We start from the raw sequence: 26,741 nt of genomic DNA on the forward strand, positions 1-26,741 counted from the left end.
CGGCACAAAAAGTTGTGGTAAAAATGCTAAGGATTTCATCAATCAGGCAGAATGAACAGGAAAACAGTATGAACAATGTTGTGGCAAGATGACAGTTGAAGGGCAAGTGCAGTAATCAGGTGCAAATTGTCAACTGCGGTCAGAAGGGATACTGTGAAACCCAAACCCAAGGCCGGGGGATGGTTTGGAGGTACCACATGGGTGACAGATAGCAGTAATGAGTACACAGCCTCACCTGGCACTCAATCAGAACACATCACCCAAGCAACATACACATGGATTGCACACACATGCATGGGCACTCACCGGACATTGCTTCAAGATCTGGTAGGTCTCCCACGCCTTGGATCTGATCCTCTGTGATGAAGGCTCCAGCGACAGACTCATGTTCAGTGAACTCAGTGTTCACTCCTCTGGTGGAGACCCACCGCCAGTCACCAGAGTAGAGGCATGATTGGAAGCCAGCTTGTTCTTTGCTCTGCGTTTCAGGTCATTCCACCGCTTAGAGCAATCATCAGCTGTGCGCCTCACAAATCCAAGGGAACTAATGTGGTCCGCGATGGTCTGCCAGTGGGCCCTACGTTGAGCCGGCGCAGTCTTGCACTCTGCAGTCACCACCATTTCGTGGCCATGGGCCGACACATAGCCCACAAGTGCGTCTAGTTCTGCATCATTGAAACTAGGCTTGCTTGACGTGCCGGAGTGGGTAGCTGTGCCTGGGGTCCCAGCCTGTACCGCAAGAGCACCCTTCTTCCTCTTGAGAGGTGGTGCGGACCCTGAGTGGCTCACGCCACTCTGGTTGGTAGGGGCAGAAGCGCAGGTAGACTGGGCCCTGGAAGTAGCCAAAGGCACGATGACCAAAGGTCTCACTGCAGGCATTGGCTGCAGGGTGATGTTGGCAGGACCAACCTCGGTGTGATGGACTTGGACCAACACTGTCCCGGCTGGGTGACTCGGAGTTGGGGTGGATTAAGGTGCAGCTGCCCCTGCAGCCTCCTCACCCTGGCTACGTGGGGCAGCAGATGACATTGCTGCCCCAGATCCACAGAGCCTGGTGACAGCAACTTTCACCGCCACACGTGGCTTTGACTTGGTGACACAGAAGTCAGCCTGGGAGTCATCCTGTGCCGGTTCAGTTGACAATATGGGGGGTAACAAGGCCTGGGCTGGGATGGTGTCAGCTGCATCTCCCCGACCCATTGGGGCAGGGGGGGCATAGGTGTCCCTGATTGGTCCTCCACACACTGGCCTCTTGGGCCACCCTGCACATCCCGGCCACGTCCCCTACCGCGCCCACCTCTTGCAGGTCGGCCACCTTTGCCTCCCTTACCGCTTGGTCACCTCCCAAACATGGCACTGATGTTCTTGTGCGAATGAGAGGTGCAGTAAACAATTGTCCTGGGCAATTAGGGTGAAAGGGGTAGGGTACTAGATGGAATACGTCCCCTAGTGCTCTAGCAAGACTGTCTGTGACCCCTGGGGGAAGATGACGGGTCACGCAATGCTCAGGCACCCCGAAAACAAAATTTAACGTGCATGTGACCCCTGGTAGCCCACGTACATGAAATAAAGAACACGCACTACGCCTCTGGCACCCAGAAACACAAAAATGAGCGTACGCGTGCTACACGCTAGAAACAATGACCTCTGAATGGGTACACGACACACGGGGGCAACCACAGTTGGACAATACGAGTGCGACTCACCGTCTGCCTGGAAAAAGAATGTGAAAAAGACACGCGTGTGCGCTTTGGCAACACTCCCACCAAAAGAAGAATAGAACTCTGTCCGAGTATAGAAGGAGTACGAACTGGAACCTTTGTGAAGGAATCACCCGCTCGCTCTCCACAAAAAGCACATACAAGAAAATGGCGTCCTACATGTACCTTTTAAACCAGCCCACATGTGCAACGTCACTTACGCATGTATGCGCTAAGGGCCTTTCCTCCAATTACATGCATTAACACGCGTACGTGCTGTTTCTTCACGTGCTGAATCAGTATGCACCGTCACGAGGGAAACGCCCGCGCACGTAAGGTCACAGACGCGCTTATGCGCTAAGGACCTTTCCTCGAATTACACGCTGATGTGCAGTTTATTCACGTGCCAAATCACTCTGTATCACGCTGGCCACACGACAACACACGGAAGCCCACGCTCCTGCCCATAAGGCCATTTTCCTGCCCCCCAGAGCCCTGAGCACGCTCCCACCTGCCATCTGCTGCTGCCTGCCTGCCTGCTGGCCACGTGCCCTGCTATTTGGTGCCTGCACGTCAGCCATCTGCAGGGGTCCAGTTGCTGTGACCACCTCTGCTGGAACAGAAGACTCCCGACTGGTATACCATCGCTCCACAGCCCAGCCCCAGGACCCAGTTGCCCACCCACACCTGCCTCGGGGGTTGCCATGTCCAACACAACACCATCTGGCACCAGTGGCAACCCCCAGCAGGGAGGCAGAGGGCTGCCAGCTTCAGTGACAAAGACGTTGGCATCCTGGTGGAGCAAGTCCTGGGGCATTATGATGCCCTCTTTGGAAGTTCACGCGCCGACTATGAAGGACGGAAGGGGATCTGGAAGGACATCGTGGCTGCCATCAACGTGGAGGGGGTGGCAGCCCGCGACATGCAACACGTCCGGAAGCGCTGGGAGGACTTCAGGTCCAGGACCCTCAGCAAGGCCCGGCACCTCTTGAAGGCAGAGGATGCAGAGTGGTGCCGGGTCTGCCTGACCAACATCCAGATGAGGGTCCTGGAACGCATAAACCCAGCGCTCCTCATCCAGATCCTTCAGAGGCAGACCCGTCTAGAGTTGAGCGGTAAGTGGCCATGCATTGCTGTGTGAAACAGGGCATGTAGCAGTGTGCTGGTAGTCATCTACTTGCCTGTATGTGTGACATAGGCCATGTATGGATGTGTGTGTGCAGGGAGTAGCGTGTGTGTGACTTTGAAAGGCCATGGATGCATGACACATGTCCGTGACGGTGTGTTGAATCACTGATGAAGTCTAGTCATCCTTGTATCCACTGTTTCTGTGGTGTACAAGGCCAGATGGTTGAGCCTCGGGTGATGTGTGTGCATGGGATCAGTATGACCCATGATGCATGAGAGTTTAAAGACAACATTGTATGTTAATAGAGGGCCTTGGACATGGATGCAAATTTTGATTGCATGTGCCGTGCCTGTTTCTGCATGTGTGTTGTCTGCATTGACCCATGTGTTGTGGAGGGACATGATGGAAGTGACGTTTGACAGTGCCACTCATGTGCTATTGCTTCCTGTCTAGGGGACTATTGTAACGTACCCTGATGCTTGTGTTCTATGTCTCCCTCTACACAGCGTCGAGTGAAGAAGAGGGCAGAGACGGCGCTGTGGAGCAAAGTGGCGGGGATGTCTCTACCGGCCGGTGATGCAAGGCCAGCCACCCTCCCAGGAATTACCATCATCCGGGAGCGAGGGGACTGGTGCCGTGTCTGCCACTACAGCTGCAGCGGGGAAAGGGGCAGGTGAGCCCCCACAGGGGCTTGCGATGGCGGAAGACAGTGCGGAGCCATCCAGGTTGGTGGTGTACACAGAGGAGGAGGAGGTCGCTACTGAGCCGCACATGGGGCCTGGTGGGGGTGATACCACTGGTGCAAGTGGTGCAGTCCAGTGCCAGGGGCATGAGGCAGCGCAGGTCGCCGCGGAGGGGCCTGTGCATGTCACTGTCCCTGACCCTGTGACTGCACCACCATGTACCAGCAGGGATGCCCCGTCCCAGGGCCGTCCGCAGGTAGGGGGGAGGCCCACGTCATCTGGCACTCCACTACCTGCGAACGAGGAGACCCATGACCGTATGGAGTCCGTCGTGATTGGTGTCGCGTTGCGCACGCGTGACATTCGTGATGACGTGTGTGCTTCCTGGGGGGACCATGCACGCCATCATGAAGAGATGCGTTCCAACGTGGCCCAGTTGGGAGGGGCCCTGGTCGGAGGGTTCCTACATGTGTCGGGCACTCTGGCGGCCCTCTCCTCCTCTGTGCAGACTATGCGCCAGTCGTTCTTCGTGCCGTCTTCAGGCCCAGATTCCACCAGGGCCCCCTGTGGACCTTCCGCGACCAATGCAGCCAGCTTGGTGGAGATCACATCCCTGCCACAGCCGGGAGTCGGAGGTCCAGCAGGGGTGGACACCCCACCAACTGGAGACCAGCAGATGGAGGATGTGCCGGCATCATCGGGTAGGGCACATGGACGGCAGCAGCAGGCTCAATGTGGGAGCGATGATGGCTCGGGGCCATCAACATCAGAGGGGCAGGCATCGACTGGAGGACCCTGGAATGGGAGTGTCTTCCATGTGGCAGCGATTGGGCCAGCGGATAGATGCAGAGCGGCGGCGGGCGGAAGAGGCATGGCTCACTATGGTCAGGGCGGAGTACTCCATGCGCAGGGCGTTGATGAGGGCTGAGTGACTCAAGGCAACTCGCAGGGAGTTGGAACAGGCCATGACTGCATCCCTGCGAGACCTCGGTGACAGGGGAGAGGCCCGCCTCCGGGACATCGACATGGAGTTCGATGATGCCCTGGGCCGGGACATCACAGAGTGAGCCGTAGGACTTGCCCGCCGCCATTGTATATAGTTGATTAGTGGTAGGTTTCCTTTATATATTTTTTTCTTTTGGGGCGCATGGACTATGCCCCACCTTTTTGTATATAGTTGGTTATTAGGTAGTGTTTTTTGTAGGTTTCCTTTGAATTGTTGGGCTCATGGACCCTGGATTTGTAAATTGTATATAGTTGAAGACTGGATTTGACCTCTATTTTATTTTTCCCATGGAGCAATGGATTTTTCTTTTTTCATCCTTTGGATTTGGTTTGATGGACGGACACTTTGAGCCATTTTCATTTGATTTTATTTGGATTCTGCATTGATATATTTTTTTGAATATTTTTTGGGACATCCAGCCTTTTGTTTGTTATCATTTTCTCTTGTGTGATTTTCTTTTATTCCATTGATTTTTCATTTAATACATTTTGGTTTCATACTTCAATTGTTTGGTATTCTCTCATTGGTTTCATGCATGTCACGATGTGGGTTTTCGCATTCACTTGCACCCATTGTGTGTGTGTGACGGACATGTATTGATGTGCATACTTGCCATTTGGGATGTTTCATGTAATGGGGATTTCAATGTGGGGTGGATGGAATACTTGGTTTGGGGTTTGGACTGGGGTGGCGTGGGGTGGGATTTGGGTGGCCATAAGGGCCACGATTGTGGATGTTGATGTCGTGTTGGGGGGGGATGTGTCGGGGCCTGCTGGCAAGTGCCTGTCAATGCTGGGTGGGTGGGGGTGCAGGGGGACATGTGTCAGGGTCTGCTGGCAGGTGCCCGTCAATGCTGGGTGGGTGGGGGTTCAGGCGGACACGTGTCGGGGCCTGCTGGCAGGTGCCCGTCAATGCTGGGTGGGTGGGGGTGCAGGGGGACATGTGTCGGGGCCTGCTGGCAGGTGCCCGTCAATGCTGGGTGGGTGGGGGTGCAGGGGGACATGTGTCGGGGCCTGCTGGCAGGTGCCCATCAATGCTGGGTGGGTGGGGGTGCAGGGGAACATGTGTCGGGGCCTGCTGGCAGGTGAACATCAATGCTGGGTGGGTGCAGGTGCAGGGGGACATGAGTCTGGGCCTGCTGGCAGGTGCCCGTCAATGGTGGGTGGGAAATGTGTTGGGGCTCATGAGTGCATGGTGCCATGTGGGCTGCCTGCGGGGCATGCCCAGGGTGGATGGGCTGCCTGCGTGGCATGACCAGGGTGGATGGTCTGCCTGCAGGGCATGGCCAGGGGTGTAGAGTAGTCCCCTGTGGGGTCGGCTGCTTGCAGGGCCTGGGGATGGGGCAGGGAGCACACCCAGGAGGACGCACACTGACAAATCGTGAGTGAAACTCCCCGCGTACCCCAGTAATACACGTACCACGCTCGCACAAGGCCTGTCGTGTGTGTAACTCCCCACGCACCCCCAAAATACACATACCACGCTCGCCCAAGGCCTATCGCGTGTGAGACTCCCCGCGTACCCCAGTAATACACGTACCACGCTTGCACAAGGCCTGTCGCGTGTGTAACTCCCCGCATACCCCAGTAATACACGTACCATGCTCGCACAAGGCCTATTGCATGTGAAACTCCCCACGTACCCCAGTAATACACGTACCACGCTCGCACAAGGCCTGTCGCATGTGTAACTCCCTGCGCACCCCCAAAATACACATACCACGCTCGCACATGGCCTATCGCGTGTGAGACTCCCCACGTACCCCAGTAATAGACGTACCACGCTCGCACAAGGCCTGTCGCATATGTAACTCCCTGTGCACCCCCAAAATACACATACCCTGCTCGCCCAAGGCCTATCGCGTGTGTGACTCCCCGCATACCCCAGTAATAGACGTACCACGCTCGCACAAGGCCTGTCACATGTGTGACTCCCCGCACACCCCCAAAATACATGTACCACACTCGACAAGGCCTGTCACATGTGAAACACCCCGCGTACCCCAGTAATACATGTATCATGCTCGCACAAGGCCTATCGCGTGTAAAACTCCCTGCGTACTCCAGTAATACATGTACCACGCTCGCACAAGGCCTATCGCATGTGAAACTCCCCGCGTACCCCAGTAATACACCTACCATGCTCGCACAAGGCCTATCGCGTGTGAAACTCCCTGCATACCCCAGTAATACACGTACCACGCTCGCACAAGGTCTGTCGCGTGTGTAACTCCCTGCGCACCCCCAAAATACACACAGCCACCCCATCCACCCTGGGCATGCCCCACAGGCAGCCGACTCACCTTCCCCATGCCCCACAGGCAGCCCATCCACCCTGTCCATGTCCCACAGGCAGCTCACACCACAGGGGCTACTTTTTCTACGCAATTTACCTGGCGCATGTGGGGTACGCGTATTCCGAGGGGTAACCTAGTACACTTTCACGCATTTTGGCTGCCCAGAGCGGGGTACGCTGGTATTTTCACGCGATTACAGTGTAGCGCTCCTGTAAACTGATCCAGGTTTAGCGCAGGCCTTTGCGCTGCATTGGCCATTTCAACGGCTTTTCCTTGCGCAAGAGGCGTTCTTGGGGGCGTAACTGGCGCTGCGGGATGAAACTCCCCGCGTACCCCAGTAATACACATATCAAGCTCCCACAAGGCCTATCGCGTGTGAAACTCCCCGCGTACCCCAGTAATACACCTACCACGCTCGCACAAGGCCTGTCGCGTGTGAGACTCCCCGCGTACCCCAGTAATAGATGTACCACGTTCGCACAAGGTCTGTCGCGTGTGTATCTCCCCACGCACCCCCAAAATACACGTACCATGCTCGCCCAAGGCCTATCACGTGTGTGACTCCCCATGTACCCCAGTAATAGATGTACCACGCTAGCACAAGGCCTGTCGCGTGTGAGACTCCCCGAGTACCCCAGTAATAGATGTACCACGTTCGCACAAGGTCTGTCACGTGTGTGACTCCCCGCGCACCCCCAAAATACACGTACCACACTCGCACAAGGCCTGTCGCATGTGAAACTCCCCGCGTACCCCAGTAATACACGTATCATGCTCGCACAATGCCTATCATGTGTGAAACTCCCTGCGTACTCCAGTAATACACTTACCACGCTCGCACAAGGCCTATCGCATGTGAAACTCCCTGCATACCCCAGCAATACACATACCACGCTTGCACAAGGCCTATCGCGTGTGAAACTCCCTGCGTACCCCAGTAATAGACGTACCACGCTCGCACAAGGCCTGTCGCATGTGTGACTCCCCGTGCACCCCCAAAATACACGTACCATGCTCGCCCAAGGCCTATCACGTGTGTGACTCCCCGTGTACCCCAGTAATTGACGTACCACGCTCGCACAAGGCCTGTCACATGTGTGACTCCCCGCGCATCCCCAAAATACATGTAAATACATGTACCACACTCGCACAAGGCCTGTCGCATGTGAGACTCCCCGCGTACCCCAGTAATACATGTATCATGCTCGCACAAGGCCTATCATGTGTGAAACTCCCTGCGTACTCCAGTAATACATGTACCACGCTCGCACAAGGCCTATCGCATGTGAAACTCCCTGCATACCCCAGTAATACACATACCACGCTTGCACAAGGCCTATCGCGTGTGAAACTCCCTGCATACCCCAGCGATACACATACCACGCTCGCACAAGGTCTGTCGCGTGTGTAACTCCCTGCGCACCCCCAAAATACACACAGCCACCCCATCCACCCTGGGCATGCCCCACAGGCAGCCGACTCACCCTCCCCATGCCCCACAGGCAGCCCATCCACCCTGGCCATGCCCCACAGGCAGCTCACACCACAGGGGCTACTTTTTCTACGCAATTTACCTGGCGCATGTGGGGTACGCGTATTCCGAGGGGTACGCATTTTGGCTGCCCAGAGCGGGGTACGCTGGCATTTTCACGTGATTACAGTGTAGCGCCCCTGTAAACTGATCCAGGTTTAGCGCAGGCCTTTGCGCTGCATTGGCCATTTCAACAGCTTTTCCTTGCGCAAGAGGCGTTCTTGGGGGCGTAACTGGCGCTGCGGGATGTTCACTGCGCCAGCGCTCAAAATGGCTTAGTTATTCCATGAATACGTGGTGCGCCAGAATACTGTTTAGCGCACACGGCTGGTGCACGCAGGCGGACGCTCCCTCTCTGCGCTGCTCGCATGCGCTGCCTCTCTGAAATCTATGAATTACCCCCTTAATGTCAGGAGGCTAATTACTTTACGCCAGATTTGCAAAGTTGTAAACACATGTTTTACAACACTAATCTATCATCAGCACCTTTTCATTTTGGCAAATTCGTCATTGATAATTTTAAAAAAATGTGTTATAAGATACTAAGTTTCCTTTTGAATTTCTATGGTATAACAATTTAATTGTAAACACACATTGAGCAACCTTTCCGTTTACCTTCTCTTTCTTTGATCCAAACTTAACATGGGCCTTTCCATAAGCACTGTATAAACAGAAGATATCTTACCTATATTAGAAATGAAGTCATTTTTTGATGATTTTTATCATTTATGTATGTATGTTGCACTTGATTTTATTGTTTTGTATTTTATTGATGTGTGAGCTTTAGGGTCTCATTCTGAACGAACCTTTGATTAATTGATTGATTGACAACCATGGGCCTCTGCCTACCATAAGGCTGGAAAGTGACACATGTAAGTGAGAAGCAACTGAAGCATTCATCATACTCCACCAATTGGGCTGGCATTTTCGCACATTGCCAACACCACCCAGAAGTTATCCAAGACGCTCTACCCAGAACCACTGGGCCACAGCCTTGCACATTAACTGGCCCCGATGATAGCATGCTTGAAGCTGCTGGGGTGTGTAGCATACTAATTCCACCGTTTGGCTCATTAGGAATTTACACGATGCCAGAAGCAAACGAGCAGAGCCATACAGGGCTATTGGGTCACAACCCCTCATGAGACCAAGACCCGACACATGGATGCTGAAAGCTGGTGGAGTGCTTCACACTCTTATTCCACTGTTAGACAGTCCACAACTTGAGTGTGTACCACAAGCTTACAGACAGTGAACCACTGTGCAGAACTATTGGGCCCCTCTCTTACATGTGAACTGGGCCACTTCCCAAATGTCCCAGCCCATGATGCACAGCCCTTCAGGTGAAGAGCAGATGCAAAATGATCTGAACTGTTTGCCTGACTTGTCTTCCTTACCAACGACCATGAAATGGCAGCATCAGCACAAGGCAAGTGGTGTGCACCCACTCCTCCTCACTGGCAAGCCTCATCTGGCCAAACATTGATCTTCACTACCTCAGATCATCACTTAACTGCCCCAATTGGCATCTCGCAGTGATTTATCTGCTGCAGATGGGTCTACATTTTGTTTATGTTGATGATTCACAAACAGCCTTTTTAAAAGCTGTTTGGTCACTACTAGCCTTTCTGTCTTTATTGTTGTTCACTCATACATGTCCACCCTCATTACCTATCACCACCACCATAATCATGCTTCTTTCTGTCCTCAACCCATGTGCATTGGAAGCCCGTCCCACCTCCCTCCCCTCCCATCCCACCTTTTTTATCTTCATTCCCCAAAAGACACTTACCGTGTAATGTTCACTCTACCCCTACCAAGCACCTGCCCTCTCTCCTGCATTCAACCCTTCCCTTTCAGCACACCACTGCTCCACATTAAATGTATCATAGTTTGTTTGTTTGTTTGTTTATTTGATAATGCGCTCCAAGCCCTTGGGCAGCTGGGCGCAACAAAACAAGTAGACCTGAAACTTAGTTACAGTGCCTGACACAGGCTATTACACAACAGTGGTAACTTACAACAAATGATACAAGTGATACAGTACATAGAGGATCAGGATGGGTAAGCGTAGAAGAATACCGTCTTAGCATATGTATAACATGATCAGCAAGATAAGGGTGAGTATCGTTACATATCATTATTGTGCAGCCATTTGAGAGCGTTACATCTAAATCTAGTGTAGGGTAATGGGCGTCTGAGGTCAGGTGGAAGTATGTTCCATGATTGTGCAGCTCTAACTGGGAAGCTAGATTCACCCGCCGTGGTAAGTTTAAATCTCGGGACTTCAAGTAAGAAGGTGTTGGCAGATCTCGTCACTCGGTTTGAGGGTCTCCAGTTGATTCTTTCGGCTAGGTAGGGGGGTGCTTGATTGTTGAGGCATTTGGATGTGAGAGAAATAGTTTTAAGGAGGATTCTGTACTTTATCTTTAGCCAGTGGGCCTCAGTCCGGTGTTTGGAGATATGCTCTCTACGTGGGATATTCAAAGCTGCTCTTAGGGCATTATTTTGTAATCTCTGGAGTTTGTCAATGACCGACTTATTTGCGCCTGAGTATAAGGCATTGCAATAGTCCAGTCTGGACATGACAAGGGCATTGGCCAAGGTGAGGCAGCTGGCACTGCACAGGAAAGGTCTGGCAGCACGGATGAGTTTACACGTGTAAGTGGTTGTAGAGGCGAGGGAGTTCACTTGCTTTTTAAGGGTGAGAGCTGAATCGAGGTAAAAACCTAGCGTTTTAACCTCTCGCACAACCTTGATAGTATTATTGTCGATGTTGAATGAGGCATAGTCCGGGGTGAGTTTAGTTAGGTTATGGTCTGATCCGAGGAGCAGGATTTCAGTTTTATCATCATTCAGGCATAATTTGTGTAGGTGACACCCAGTCTGTCCAACTTGTCGAACAATGGCTTGGTGAAAATGTTGTACATAGTGGGTGAGCCACAGGAGCCCTGTGAGACTCCACATGTAATTTGGATGGGATCGGCACAGGTAGAGGTGGAAAAGACTCTCATGGTCCGGTTGGCTAGAAAGGATTGGACCCATGCTATAGCTTCCCCTGTGAAATTGGCAGCAAGTTTGAGGTGGTTGCATAAAACTGCATGATCCACCAGATCAAAAGCTGCTGACAAGTCCAGTAGGAGTAGCAACGCTGTTTTCCCATTATCCTTGAATTCCTCAATTTTAGTTTTAAGATCTATCAAGGCTGTTTCAGTGCCATGGAGAGGGCGGAAGCCCGATTGGCGCAAGCCTAGTAGATGGTTAGCTTCTAAGTAATCTTGAATTTGGAGATAGGCTACTCTATCGATGATTTTTAGTAGGAAAGGTACAGTGGTAATAGGCCTATAATTAGTTTGGATGGATGGATCAAGGGTTTGTTTTTTGAGAAGGGGGAGGACCCAGGATTCTTTTAGGTTGGCTGGCACTGTGTTGGATTTGAAAGAGGAATTAATGAGCTTCGAGATAAACGGGGCTATATCTCTGGCTGCGACCTTTATAATTTGAGCTGGGCAACTGTCGCCCTTGCAGTTGGAAGGCTTCAGTGAGAGGATAACCTTTTCAGTGTCGATGATGGAGATAGGTTTGAAGCGAAAAGGGGGGATAGTATTAGGATCAGTCACTAGAGGTGCTTGTTGATCAGTAGGAGAGAGGGAGTCCTTTTTATTAGTTATTTTGAGTTGGAGGGTGGAAATTCTATTCGATAGGGTGTTCTGTATGTTAGTGCACCATATCTTGTCCTTGGGGACCGTGTCAGTTGGTTGGATGGGGGATTCCATGTGTGATGTGTGATGAAATGCACAATCCCTCATTACAATTACTTTGACTCTGACCTCCTCCCAGGCCATCAAAAGGGACTTTTGAGTCCAGATGCAGACACATTTGAGGACCCTCCCAAACCAAAAAAGTGAAGGGCTACTAGAATATATGGTCACCCCATCAGCTCTCCCTACTCCATGTTATAGTGAATATAATCCATAACCTGATGTTCTGTGCTGGCAGTTATTAAAATAGGTGTACAGTAGGTGGTTGCGAACTTAAAGGAAAGGTGAACCCCTGGGCTCGGTTGGTTATCTTATGTGCCAATGTTTCCTGCTGCCTGTTTACACGGTTTCAAAGGGACAAGCTTGCAGATTCCCATGTGTTGAGGAAGGAGGATGGCAGAAACCCCATGAGTATCAGCGCTGGATCCGTGAATGGAAATCAATTGTGGTTGGTTCAATTAAATGAAAGGTCTAGACACTTCAATGAATATTAAGTCTTGATTTAATCAGAGATCGCACGAGCAAAGCCAACACGTGTTTCAACCGAACGTCTTTATCAAGGCAAGATATAAGTGTGGATGAGTTCCTTGAAATGGGGGATGCTGATTAGCAACTGTTGTGCCTGGAAGGGTGGAGGAACAAGATGTGTGGTCCCGGTGATCTTTCTATTAAAAAAAGCATGTGGACTTCTTTAAAGTCCCCATATCCCCACCATCTGTGCCATAATCAGAATAATAAACAAGTGGCATTTCAAGGGTAACATTAGCAGCCCACAATGAGGATACTGGGGCACAGGACACATTTTATCAATAGTATCTGCAAGGATGTATACAGATTGTAGCATAGTTCGTTGCAGGTGATTTTAATAACACATTTTTAAAAAATCGATTTTTTTATTTGGGGGCCGTCCCCCAAAACTCCCATTTCCCCAAGCTTCCAATCCCACCCTGGAGCTGCCCACGCATTTTAACCCTTTACCCTATATATTTATTTTTCTATATACTTTTGGTATTTTTTCATTCGTTCTTTTTTTCGTTAAAATCACTGTATACCCAGACTTGTAGGACATAGATCAGCAATATTCACAAAAAGGTAAAAATACTCCAGCATAAATAATCAACTAGATTAGCAGCTTCGCAGAATGCCCTAGAACTTGAGCATTGATCAAGTAGAGAAACTGAAAGCAATGGGGAAGGTCCTTGCAAAAGAGCTTAGATAGAGGACATGGATTAGCTGTTATAGGAAACATCATATACCTGAAGATACTGGAGACTGAGATTAGAAGAGATCCATGATTTCCAAGTGATGTTGCCATGAGTGATCCAAGAAAGAAAGAAAGGTGCATTCATAATGTTTAACTTTCGTGAACTAAAATAACACCTTATTTATTAGATATAACAAAGAAAATGCAAGAATCATATACTAAACCAACATTTCAATATTTAACAAATCAATCCTTACTGAAACATGTTTTGAAAAAGGAGAATGTCTTTAGCTTTAATGTCACCATTGTAAACCTGCATTTAACTGTAGAAAAAGCAAAGCGTTTAAGCAGACTTGAAAACAAGCTTAGTTGCTCTGCCCTGTCTAGGACTCAAATGCCAAACATGAAGCGAATGAGAAAGCAGTGGGCTAAATAATGCCAACCGAATAAAGCCTTTCAACCAAAGCAGCACTTACAAAACAGTGTGATAATATGATGTGTCCAGTATCACAGTACTGTCGGCTGGCAAAGTGTTGATGTGTGCCTGAACACTTTGGTTCCACTGTCTTGAATATGGATACCATATCACCTCTCCTGACTAACATTTTAGACTTCTTTGTGAGGGCTGCCCTAGTTTTACAAACCTCATTTGGAGAGGAGGTGCTCTAGAACTGAACTAAACTGATGCTGCGTCAGTATTTATAAATAGAACTTTCTGGTACAAGTATGTTCTTTTGTGGCACAGTGGATGTGACTGCCACCAAAGTTCATATGCTCACATTATCCAACCAAGAGAGAGGAAGTTGGAGTCTGTCTTGCCAGGATTTACACCTGTCATATGAACACAGATCGCTGCAACAAGTCCTTAACACCCTGAGCTATCTACTGAACCATATTGGCATTCAAACTTATCAGTATCCATTTCTACTTAAGTTCTTTCTAATAATCAATATATCCACAAAGAAAGGTAAAATTGATACACAAATTGGGCTGTAATGCTACACAAAGTGGATGTACAACAGTGAACACACAGTGAGTTGAAGGATTTATTTATCAGATAGGAACTCAGTTATCAACAGCATCCAGAAGGCAGGCTGAAAACCTCAGCAACACACTATACAATATTATTACTTGTGTATTTTTTTTTGGTATTTTTAAATTTGCTCTGACGTCTTTCCATCAGGCAGGCCAGTTCGTGACCATACCCATGGTGGGGTCCCATGTTACACTCCCCTTTTGCCTTCCCATGTAGACGACTGTGCTTACCGACCCTCTCTGTGATGGCCATCACTGAAACCCTAGATTACCTCGTGCAACACATTCACAGCAATAGTCTTCAAAACAGAGAAACCTAACTTCTTTCATTCATTTCAACTCTCCATAAAAAGTGACAAGTGGGTCCAATAATGTTAAAAATCACCCCATCCACCACTTAACCTCATCCCCTACCCTATGAATACTTGATGTTCAATTCCTGTATCCAATTCCTCTTATAACTCTCATCTATAAACAAAAATCTCTTCTGTTTGACTTTAACCTCTCTCTGGGATCTCTGCCCACTTAAATCCAGGCCATACTGATGGCAGACATCAGCCTTTCCTACATGGTGAAAGCCCACCTCCTTCAGCTTGTCTCCTGTCTCTCAGATCACAATCTAATCACCCTCACAACTGACATAACCATATTCTTGGAAACTCACACCGCATCACCATTCTGTCCTTCTTTCTTCAGCCCTCATTGACCCCTCCACCTCTTATCTTAATTTTGACCAAGCACTCAGTACTCCTTTCAACAAGCATTATCCCATCCATTCCTTCACTCTCTCCTGCCCTCACTCCCAGCCCAGTATCTCCTGTACCATTTACCAACTGTAAACTAACCTGTTCCTCCACCATGTCTGGTGGTGCTAAACGCAGTCTCCGATCTCCTTAACACATACAATTAATATATCTACACACTAACCTTTGCTCTGCTAAGTATTGCTGCTATATCAATCTCATCTCTTCCCTCCATGTACACCCCCTCAAACTATCCTATGCATGATTCACCAGAGAATGCTTGCCCTCGCCCTCGTATTGCGAACTAAGTGGCTGTCATCACTGTCCCTATGGTGTGGCCCCAGATGCAAACCACACTGCCCATGTGGAACCGGCTAGTAAAAGCTGCATGATATTCCCCTGCAGAAAAACCTAGAATGAATTACTCAGACACCAGGGTTTACTAAAGATACTTTATTAAATGTAATGTGGATGTGTTATATGTGTCTGGACTAATCCGTCCAGATTACAATGGGGCTGGATGCAATGTTAAAGAAAGGAAAAGAAAGGTACAGAATGGGTTGAGCAGGGGAGAAAAGAATCCAAAGGGAATTCTTAAAAAAGACACAGTTGGAAAAGGACAGTTGAAGAACAGAGGAAACAGTGATAGGCAAGGGGAAAAAAAAAAGAACAAAAGAGGCCAAGAACAAAAAAAGAAGCCAACCCCAGTGGGGTGCTGCCTCGAGCAGCCCCAGAGGGCACAAAGACATTTAGCCACTGGGTCATGTGTATGAAGCTCCCTAGAGCACTAACCGTGGAGCCAGGCTGTGTGGCAGGAGCATCCCAGGCTCCTACAGAGCTGTGCCAGGTGTCGGCCCACCCAGTGGCCAGACCAGACGGACCCAGGAAGATTAAAGTGCCCAGAAAGCATGCATGGGGCTGTCCGGGCCAAAGATAAAGAGCCCGGTATCTGGGATACGTAGAGGGGGCAGATCAAACAAGGCAGCCAGGCTGTACCCCCGTCAGCGCCTTGTTGCCAGTGAGGCGGGCCCATCTGAAATCCCTCACGGGACCTGCAAGCAAGGCAGCCCGGGAGGTGAAGAGCGGCAGTCTGCTCCGCCCTGGTGGGTGGAGCTGTGAAAATAAACTTCTGGGCTGCCCTGTTGCGGCCCGCGTGAAGAGAAGCCCCTAAGCTGCTGCAGCGAGGCAGCCAGGCAAAGCCCTGATGGCCTGCCCCCTGTGCTTCTGTGACGCAATGCAGAGGGGGCAAGCGTGGCAGGATCCCCAGGCCAACGGGATGTTGCCTGAAGTAAATAAGATGCCCGGGTGCGGTGGTGATACTAGAGACACCAACGGGGCCACCCTAAAAAAGTTAAAGTGGCTGCGGGTGTATTGGTGATTGTAGGTGGGCGACCCAGCCTAGGGGGCCCACCCTGAAGAACAACGAAGATTGTGGGTTGTGGCGGTGAGTAGCATGAGCCCCCACTTTGGCAGAGGGGCACCCAAAGACATATTTAAAAGCACGGCATGTGCAGTGACTGTGGGTGGCCAACATGGTGTACAGGGTCACCCAGAAGAATGAACAATACGGGCCAGTCTTCAATTATATCAGTGGTTCGGACACCCAGCCAGTGAGCCACCAAGGACAGCACTAAAGGTACTGTGAAGGGGGTGAATGACTGCAGCAGTTAACCCCATTGTTGTATAATGTTAATCTATTACATATGTTATATGCTATATGCATAGAATGTAGGTGTATAATGAAGGTTAAGTAGGATAACTGTTATGTAGGGTGAAGTGTTTTTTAAAAGAAATGTTAAGTAGGTTAAAAGTTAAGCGGTGTTAGGTGTTAATATTATAGGAAAAGGTGGTAAAGGGCAAGTACCCTGGCATGAGGTAGTGGAAGGAAGCAACAGTTTTCCTGAGGCTACCTAGGGAGGTGGGACCACCCACAGAGGCTATCCTCTGGCCTCACACTCCATGTGGGTCGTACCTAGAGGTAGGGAAGTGGTATGTTGGGCGGACTCTCCCTCTGGGTCCCCGAGACCCTCCAAGGAACTTTGGGCTGACATGGCAGATTGTCTATTTAGAAGATAATCACTTCAGGGGGCTGTTAGGAAGGGGGTATCAAATGGTTTAAAGAGAATAAGTGTTTTTTTAAATAAAGAGTGGTCCCTGTTGCGATCCCTATGAAATTCACTTTGGTGTCTGTGGGCCTCATTACGAGGCTGGCGGTAAGGGGTTAACGACGCCGGTATAACCAGCCGTCCTTAGCGGGGGCCGCTAAGGGAATAGGGAGCTAATAACGTGCCCGTTATTAATGGGCCCGTTATTAGCTCCCTCCCCATTCCCATTGAGCCCTATGTGGGCTTGAATGGGAATGGGGATGGGTATTTTGAATGGGGACTTACCGGGTCCTCCAAGGTTGGAATGACCCGGTAAATCCCCATTCAAGGAACCCGGACACGAGTTTGGATGCAGCCATGAGGCTAATAGCACCATGGCTACCTCCAAACTTGTAATGACCACATGTGTCTATTATTAGGGTAATAAATCAGGGTGTATCCCATCTCCTGTTAACAGCAATTTTATTTTTAGCTGCAGCGCCCCTCCCTATTCAGCGGGTCTTGGGAGGTGGGGGGTTCCCATGGGGACTGGCCCTGCTGCAGGGAAGGGAAATGGTTACCCCTTGCCTGGACAAGAGCCAGGCTAAACAAATATAGCAGGCCTATATTGTCCTCAATGTAGGCACTAAATACCACACACAGGATGGCGCCCAGTGCATTGTATAGGATATAAGGGTACCTGTATCCCGAAGGTCCTCCAGGTAAGTCGTACAGTAATAAACAAAAAATGGACCTCGGTATGACCGAGACAACATTTGTGCTGCCACTGATCTTTCAAAATTACGTGTGCTCAACAGCCTTAATCAGCCTGTGCGCGATCCTTACCTGTAGCTCCACAGTCAAACAGAGTCTCGTTACTGCGAAGCTGTCAGAGAGGGCGTAAACAGATAAGTCCGGCGTTACACAATGCCATAACTGCCAATGGATATAGAAATGGGACTCGGCCCATCTTGACCTGTGAGGTGGTAATCACTCCTACAAAAGGATGCAGGCAAGCCTCCTTTCTACATATAAAGCACCCGTGATAGGTTATTAAACGCAGGAAACAGTCCAATCATGTATATATCTTTTGGCATATTTCTAATTGATGGCAATGTTAAGGGGGGGCAAGATGCTCCACAGGGGGTCACATCCATCATGCATCCACCACGATGCTGGGGTGCCATGTAATGCTACACGTGACCCGCTGGAGCCTACAAATGCAATCATATAAAGGAGGCAATCTTAAACATCAAGAATGACAAATCAAAACCAGATGTTCTTATATCTGCACTATTTTGCACCACCCCACTCAGAAAAGACGTGACAGCAAGAGTGAGTTTGTCTAAGTACAAGAGCTACTGTGATTTAAAGATAATCGGGATCAGTGTCGCCAAACGGACCAGCCCAGCAAAAGCCTTCAGTGTAACTATCCTTTGACGGATCTGTCTTGTGGTTTTCCCCACATAGATACAATTACAAGGACATAGAATGATATACACTTTGTTCTTAGTTAGACAATTGGTATGCCTCTTAAGTTGCCATTTGATGTTTCCATATTCAAAGGTGTGGCTAGTCTCCGTATAGGGGCAAGCCGCACAGCTACCACACTTGTAGTGGACAATTATCAAGGGTAAACCCCACTGGTTTCTTACTGTCGGTTTCATCTCCTTGTCCAGATACGTATCTGGCAATGTTTGCCTTAAATTACTGTTTTTTACTGTCTGTTTCATCGCCTTATCCAGATACGTATCTACCAATGTTTGCCTTAAATTACTGTTTCTTACTGACTGTTTCATCTCCTTGCCAAGATACGTATCTACCAATGTTTGCCTTAAATTACTATTTCGCTTGAATGCAAACAGGTTTTTTGTCAAGGGTCCCCGGTTGTCTGATGAGGTGCCAATTTTTGTTAATGCTTTTTCTTATCACAGTACTTATGGGTGAATATGTTGACACACAGATAAGTTGGCTGCTAACTGTCTTGACCCTCTGCGTCAGGCACACCTCTCGTGTGTATTGGATGCCCTTTTTTAGTTTTAACAAGTTTTTTTGGGTAGCCCCTGTCAATCACTCTCCCTCAGCTTGGTTGCATGACCTATGACCTACAAACTCATCTCTCCTGGTGCAGTTTCTCAGAATTCCGAGAAACTGCCCATATGGCAGATTGAATTTTGAGCCCTATGGGTGAAAGCTTGAATAATGTAAAAGACAATTTTTGTCTGTAGGTTTTCTGTAGAGTGTAGTCTCCAAGTTATTTCTTACTTTCTGGAAAATCAGATCTAGAAAGCCCACTTTTGTCATGTCCCAATTAATGGTAAATTTGATTTTCGGGTTACAAGTATTCACCCAGTCGAAGAACTCCAGGAGTGACGTGCTAGACCCTCTCCAGATCAAAAACACGTCATCCATGTAACGTTTCCATACCACCAGCTTATCCGCATGGAGGTCCTGATGCTGATGAGTGAACTGTAACCTCGTGCTAAAGAAGTCAGCGATTGTGCTATGCTCGATTGAACCACCTTCTGGTGTCAGAGATCTCCTCCATTTCCTCTAAGCTTTTCCTTGATGCAATGGGCCACATTACGAGGTTGCCGGTCCGGTAATAACGGTACCGATATGCTTGCCGGTACCATTTTTACCGGACAGGCAAACTCTGAGTTGTGCCACGGGTGCCTTTCATTCCGCCAGGTCTGCCCTGGCGGAATGAACGGCACCTCGAGCAAGGGTGCCGGTGCTACAGGCATCCCCATTCCCATTTCAGCCCTATTGGGCTGAAATGGGAATGGGGATCTACCGGCACCCGCGAAAGGGCAATTACCGGGTCCGGCGAGGTCGGAATAACCCGGTATTTGCCCATTCATGGGTGTCAGACTTTCATGCCAGTATGGAGGTAGCCTTGCTGCTCTTACCGGCAAGGCTACCTCCAACCTCGTAATGACTCCCAATGTCTTTATCTGTCCATTCAGGTTCTATTAAAGGGTCAGGGTCATGACCCCATCTGGGAACTATTTGTGTTTCATTACAAGACTACCAGTCCCACAAGACCATGCAGCAAATGAAAGTGACAGCGTTCTGCAGAATGAGCCGCTGGCTTTCTCAGTGATTCAAAAACAGAAACACTGGTGAAACGGCCATCCAAACAACAAAAGGCTCCTCACTACATCTCTGCAATAGCAGTCTAACAACTGAGCTCTGCACCAGAGAGACTGATTTAACTGCTACTTGTGAAAATGGGACAGTTTAGATGGGAGTCTTAAAACCTCCAGGTGTTGTGGCCCAATCCTGCGGGATGAGTAAGCCCAAATTGGTCTGGACAGTGAGATAAACAGGGTAGCCAATGGAATAGGGAGGAAAGGAAAAGAAAGACAGGTGTCTAAAAACCCTGTGAGAGCTAGAATGAGTGAACGGTGTTCTGGGGATGTCTGGGGGTGTGGAGGCAGATTGAGGGGCCAGGTAGACAAAGGTGGGTTAAGCAGGCCATTGTAAAGATTACACTGGAGCCTGTTGCATGTGAGATGTTGGTAGTGAGAGAGGGTGGTACTTGATTGGATGAGTTAGGCTGTGAATGAGTGAGTATTTAGTAGACCACGCCAGAAGGGATAGGTATACAGTAGAAGGTTGATTGAAAGTGGAGTGACTGAGAGAGTTAAATTATTATATGATTGTAGATTGGAGACTGGAGATGAGAGCAGGGTAGTGAAAGAAAGTATAATGTAGAGGGTAGAGTAGAGTGGAGGGGTTGCAGGACAGTAGATGGGAGAGGAGAGTGGCCAAGAGAGGAAAGGGATCAAGCGAGAGAAAAGGAGATGGAGTAACGAAAGAAGAACAGAGAGAGAATGTGAACATCAGGGGGGCAGAAGCATTAGAGTGGGAAGACAACAAGAGGAAATGAGACAGGACAGGTGAAGGGGAGATAGAGAGTTGAATGGCGGCGGTAGTAAGATTAAGAGAGAAAGGAGGAGGGTTGAGGAGGCTACAGTGAGCCCAGATTTGCCCATCATTCACCCTGTGAGGATTATTCCACCCTTCAGAATGGCTACACAGCAACATAATGAGAGTCCAGGAAGGATGCTGGGCAATGCCTCCTATGATAAGCCAGAGCTGACGAAAGCGCCCATACAGTGTTTTAGTGCTCAGAGCTACTAAATGCTCAGAAGACGACATCAGCACAGAGGTCAGAAACCAGGATTGGGAAAAGTAGAACCAAGAGTGACCAAAGGCATCACTTCCATTCACAGTCTAATCCTGCAGTATAACAATAAAAAACAACACAAGGCCAGACTGTGAAAACATAAAAATAATATGAGGCCGGGAAGCCCAGAAAGAAACACACCAACACAGGTTACAAAGAACATAACAGTGCTTTATTTAAAAAGCTACAACAGTTACCAAAGTCAATTGACAAACGGATAGCTATTCGGCTCTCAGAGTAACATAACGAACTTCAACGAGAGTTCACTGCGTTAGTGAGAGAGACCGTACATTGGAATACTTGGGTCTTTTATATGATTTGTCCAGCCCTTGGCCAACCCTCTCGCGGGTTAACCATTATAGGAGTCGGGTCTATGGGTTCCTAGCCAGGTCAATCCTATAATATATGCATTTTGATTAGTTTCACTGATATAGTTGTACATTTACACATAGGTCAACAATAGGACGAGGTCTCAGTTTGCGAACCCGACAAGTGGCCTGCAGGCATATTAATTATTCGTGTGTATGGAGGTCACAACGGCCAGAATCTAACTCAGAATGTCATTTGGCCTCCATTTTGATGTTCAGGGTGACTTCCATATAACAAGAGAACCTAAAATGGTGGCTTAATCCAAGATGGCGGCTTACATTACTTTCTCTAAGGTGAAGACCTTGCCGTGGAGTTTGTTCGCATATGATGTTTAGACAACTTGGCGTAGGCCAATACACATACAATTGTTGCGATAGGAGGCATAACATTGTTTCAATTCCGACAAACACTCCTTTTGGCCTATGCCAAGTTCTAATATCATTTCTAATATCTTTGTAAATAACTCCATGCATTGTCATCCATACATCCTGAATCATTATCTGTAATGTCTATAGCCATTAGGTCGTTCATCAGAACTTCTTGTAACACAAACTCTTTAGATGCTGTATCTGGGGCATATATTTTGTGCCCTACTGTGCTCACTGCTTGAGCACAACATCCCCCTAGCATTGCACATACACTAGGTAGACATTGGAAACAGCAACAAAGGAATAGCAGGATTCCCAAAATAACCAGGATAACAGAAAGCACCTTCCAACCCCAGGATCGTAGAGAATCCCAGAACCAGGCGCTAATATTCCAATCTCCCACAGGAACATGCACTTCAGAACTAAGGATGTGCAAGTTCTGTATTGCTTTGAAAATTGTCGGCGAGGAATCCGGTACGAAAACACAGCAAGCGGACCCCACTAATTTGCATACTCCACCACGTTCTGCCAGGATGACATCTAATGCCATCCGATTTTGGAGTGCTACCAATCTTATTGCTTTCTGTTCTAGTGTCATATTGTAGAGTATATCCGTGGTCCGGTTGATGGTTCTCTCCAGTACCCTTGCTAGTCCCCTAATATTTTCAGAATTTGCTATCTGTCCCCAAAATGGCACAACTGATTTTGCTATATCTCCCAATACTTGCCCAGGGGTATCTCCGTCCTCGTCCCGCCGTGGGCGAGCCTTAGAAACTTCCAATGTACTAGCTATAAATACCCCAGGTAACAGGATTCCTAAATAACAGGTTCCCTGCCAATCCTTGGGCAACCAGGGAAATGCTGTACTACCACAAACGAAATAGACAGGCCCCCCCTACATACAGAGGCCTGTTCTCCCCGGTCAAATTTACAATGTTCACACAACCTTCAAAATCTCCCATTGACCGAGTGCCATTTCTTTGTACACAAAAGGGCACTGAATCGGGGCTATGATTAATAGAGTAGGAAGGGGGCACAGCATCCTTATTGCCTATCGGAGCCATTTTAAAGGAAATTAGAGTTTGGAAAGTAAGAGATAGTTTATCAGATGGCCTAATAGAAGCAACATTAGGTCTACTTCTATTTGCAAAAAGCGAGCATCCCAGGGGAGTCAATTCACGTTTCTCAAAATCATTTAAATTAGTTCCATCAAAGTTCCCTGAGATGCTATCATTCCAACGGCCAAAGAATAGTGCTCTAAGAGAGGCATAGCAAGCAGTCGTTAAAGGTAAAGGGTGAATATACCATCCTAGCCCCTTGTTCCCAGGTTGCGGTAAATGAGTACAAATCCAGCAATTACTCTTATTAAAGATGGCATGCGTTGAATTCATTATTATCATTAAAGTGTTATTATGGTACTTTCGTCTATGCTGGGAGTCTCTAGGTGACAGAGTGTGAAGGTGTACAGAGGCAGTCAAAGCAGTAGGTAAAATTTCAATTGGCAGTAGAGGTTTTAGAGGGTAAATTTCTTCGAAGTACCAAAGTCCCACAGCAGTAACTATACAAATTCCAATTATTATTAACACAACACAGCAATACGTTTTCGGGGCCCAGGCACATTGTTCGTTGTCCGAGTTGGTCACCCCCTTATTTACAAGTCCAGTGCAGGGAGCAGCGGTGGAGGTGGCAGGCATCGTAGTTTCTCAATCGACGACCCCAATGTTCGTTGCTGGCGACACTACGGTTGCGCGACTTCTTAATCCTTCCCAACCCTAGCCAGCAGAATCCCTTTTTTTTCCTTTTGTTCGAAAGGAACTTTCTTTTACAAGAGAAAACTTTCAATCACTTCTTCTTTCCAAATGCACGGAAAAGACCCATGCCGTAGTTCTATTTTCTTCGTCGAAGGTTGTACCTGGTGGTACCCAGAACTGTTTGATCCGGAAACAAGGCGACGTCACTTCCTGAGGGAAGCGACGTATCGGAGGCGACGGAAGCCACAGAACTTGAAACAATGTTTTCCGGAAGTGACTTTTCCAAAGAGTGCGGAGACGAAATGGACTGTTCCCCAAGCTCCACGGGCTCAGAGAAATTCTCCGACACACTCACAGTGCTGTTTGCTACTCCAGGATCAGAGATTGTAGCATCAGCGAGGGGTTCTGCTTCTTCTGTAACGTGCGGCGTCGGGTGAGGAAGTTTCTTGACATGCGTCGCGTGGATCCAATGTTTTTTTCCAGCCACCCGCACTGCTGTCTGAGTGACCAACAGCACCTGGTAGGGTCCCCTCCAGCGAGGAGCGAGACAGGAAGACCTTTCGTAGGCCTTCACTAGGACCCAACTTCCAGGCTGAATATCGTGTCCTGGGCCCGTAAACCATACAGGTAAAGCTGATTGGACCTGATGATAAATGAGATACAGATTTTTAGTCAACTGGTTACAGTAGTCTACAAGCAATACATGTTCTACCTCCCTCAATGCTTTAGGCTTCGGAAGACCCCAAATGTTAGCAGGTCTCCCCATCACTACCTCAAATGGAGAAAGCCCAGTCTTAGTTTGAGGTTTGGTACGCATAGCTAACAAAACAATAGGTAAGGCATCTGGCCATTTCAATTTGGCACCAACCCAGCACTTTGAGGATGTCTAGCTGAGTGAAATCGTTTTTCAATGTGTAACGCTGTGCATATCTGCAAGATTACTGCTGCAACAAAATGGGGACCATTGTCCGACCAAATAACCCTTGGAAGCCCAAATCGTGGAAAGAATTATTTTACCATAGTCTTTGCAGTGGTCATGGCAGTAGCATCCTTAACGGGGAAAGCCTCGACCCATTTACTAAAAGCACAAATAATCACAAGAACATATTTTAGATTGTTACACCGTTCCATCTCAATAAAATCAAAGTGAATGACCTTGAAGGGGACAGAAGGGGGCCCAAAACTACCCCTTGGAGTTACCGTCCCCTTCCCCACATTGTGCTGTAAGCAAATCATACAATTCTGAACATGTTGCTGTGCAATCTTCGAAATTTTATCATTCACCCAGACTTGTTCTAGCATTTTCGTGATCTGTTGAGCCATGTGCCATCGTAACCATTGCCGGCACATATGAATCAGGGAGCAACCATTTTCCTTCAGATGTATCCACCCAACACCCATCATCATCCAGACCCGATACCTTCATCCATTACATAGGCATCTTTTGTTTCCCTTAGAGCAAACATGTCTGCGCTAAGGTCTGTGGCCGTTTGCCTGGCTATCTGGTCAGCAAAGGCGTTCCCTTTTCCCACATCATCTATAACCTTACGATGTGCTGCACATTTCATGATCGCTAACTGCCTAGGGAGTGAGAGTGCCGAGAGCAATTGCACTATCAGGGGACCGTGCTGAATCTTGGTCCCATGTGAGGTTAGGAACCCTCTTTCCGACCAGAGCCTCCCAAAGTTGTGAGCCACCCCAAAGGCATACTGGCTATCAGTATATATGTTTACTGTATGCTCTTCGGAGAGTTCACAAGCTCGGGGCAACGCTATAATCTCTGCGGCCTGCGCAGAGTTATGTGGAATTCTCTTAGTTTCAACAACCGTACTCAACGTAGTAACTGCGTAAGCAGCTGTAGATGTACCATCTGGAAGTTTGAAGCAGGAGCCATCACAAAACTGCTCCCCTTCTGCATTGTCCAAAGGAGTATCTATAAGGTCTATCCTGCCCTTCGTTTCCTGTTCAGTGGTATACAGGCAGTCATGTAATTCTTCGTCACCGCAAACAGTATTTTGCGGGAAAGGTAGAAGTTCAGCCGGATTAAGAACACAACACCTCTTAATTTGAATGTGAGGGGCAAACAGAATTAATTCATACCTTGTCAGCCGGGCAGAGGTGAGGTGTTGCGTTTGAGTCTTATTCAATAGGACATCTACAGAGTGAGGTACCATCAAAATTAAATCATGGCCTAGGACCATTCCCTCACTCTGTTTTACAGACGCGGCAGCAGCAGCGACAGCTCGCAAACATCTTGGCAAAGCGCATGCGACAGGATCAAGGGCGGAGGAGTAGTAGCCGCACGGCCTATTCTTCCCTCCGTGTTCCTGTGTTAACACAGCCAAAGCACATCCATCACATTCATGCACAAACAACACAAAGGCCTTGTCATAATTTGGAGTACCCAGAACCGGTGCAGAGCATAACGCGGTTTTGAGAAGCTCAAATGATCGTTGATGTTCCGATTTCCATGGCAGCGGCAAAGAAATGCCCTTCTTCGTCAAAGCCAAATTTGGTTTTATCACTAGTGAAAAGTTCGGGATCCACAACCTACAGTAAGAAGCCATACCTATTAAGGCTCTGACTTCCTTCTGTGTATTTGGAACAGACATGCCAGAAATGTGTTTTATTTTTTCAGGTGTCAATCTTCTCCCCTCTTTTGACAGGAGGTAGCCTAAATAGGCGACCTCCTGACAACAATATTGAAATTTTTTGAGCAAGCTTTATGACCGTTTTTAGCTAGATGAACAAGCAACAGTACAGTGCCTTCTTTACAAGCACTTTCAGAATCTGCGGCCAAAAGCAAGTCATCGACATACTGGAGCAGTGTACAAGTAGGCGGCAATTCAAGGGTATCAAGCTGCTCTTTCAAAGCTCTACTATAAA

This window comes from Ambystoma mexicanum, chromosome 8 (genome assembly GCF_040938575.1).
Source record: "Ambystoma mexicanum isolate Mex_15411 chromosome 8, UKY_AmexF1_1, whole genome shotgun sequence".
Taxonomy (NCBI): domain Eukaryota; kingdom Metazoa; phylum Chordata; class Amphibia; order Caudata; family Ambystomatidae; genus Ambystoma; species Ambystoma mexicanum.